Consider the following 1,001-nt stretch of genomic DNA (forward strand, 5'->3'; position numbering starts at 1 on the left):
TGCATATTCACTGTAAAGAGCCATTACCCCTCCATATAGGACATCAGAATTTGAGTTTCTTGAAAATGGTTCTTTGAGTACAGGTAAACTTAGAACGCTAAAACAGGATTTAGAAGAAAAGAAGAAAAATGTTTAAGGGGCAAAAATGAAAAGCACTCAAGATTTGATATAAATAGAGAAAAATAAGCAATGTTCTAATCAGTGGTTGAAAGAAGCCAACTGTAAAAAAAAAGAGGGTGCATCAACAGTTAACTCCAGAGAAGACAGAAAACAAAGAAAGGACATATGAACACTGTTACTAACGCATTTTCTCTCCATCCAAGTCTTAAAGATGGCGAATAGCTGCTCGTCCCACCACCACCCTACTCTCCTCCGCCATCCAGGCCAAAGGGAGAAACACCGTCCGTGTCTCTCCCAGAAGCAAGCGCCAGGAGCGGACAAGATCCCACACAGCCCCCACCTCGCTGCAAGCTTTCTCTCTCTACAAGCAGCCACGGCCCCCCCCACCTACATCTGACATTAAGATCAGAGAGGTATAATTCCATCCAGAACTGTGCCATAGCTGCAGTCTTAGGATTTCTGGATGGGGCCGTGGCTGCTGTTATGTGTGTAGCTATAAATCTGCTCCCTAAAAACAATAACAGGTCCGGCACTCCTTTCCCTCCTTTGTCCTTTGGCTTCTTCATCACTCTTCTTTGCACTCGTTCTCACTTGGACCTCCACAGGAAATAAAAGATGGCTCGCTCCGGGTCTAAAATTCCTTTTCTGGGTGGGATAAAAACAGAGCTGATGAGTAAAAGCAAAGGTAAGCAAAAGCTAGTACAAAAGGCTTGGCCAAACAGCAAAGCCCACCAAAAATAGTTTCAACTCATCAGCGTTCTCCTCCAAGGAAGATTTCAGTAAAAGGCAAAAGTCTTGTGCATTATGAAGAGAAACCAGAGTGAGTACAGCCGTCTGATCGAGAGCAGCAGAAAACCCTAGTTGACCCAGTCCAAACCATC

General features: G+C 44.4%; 1 non-coding gene across 1 annotated transcript; it reads right to left on the reverse strand.

The window, feature by feature from the left end:
• Nucleotides 1-828: 828 nt before the first annotated feature.
• LOC117941042 lies at nt 829-944 on the reverse strand. Its single transcript, XR_004655852.1, has one exon. It is a non-coding gene; the product is annotated as a U5 spliceosomal RNA (small nuclear RNA).
• Nucleotides 945-1,001: the final 57 nt, after the last annotated feature.

This window comes from Etheostoma cragini, unplaced genomic scaffold (assembly GCF_013103735.1).
Source record: "Etheostoma cragini isolate CJK2018 unplaced genomic scaffold, CSU_Ecrag_1.0 ScbMSFa_4080, whole genome shotgun sequence".
Lineage (NCBI taxonomy): Eukaryota > Metazoa > Chordata > Actinopteri > Perciformes > Percidae > Etheostoma > Etheostoma cragini.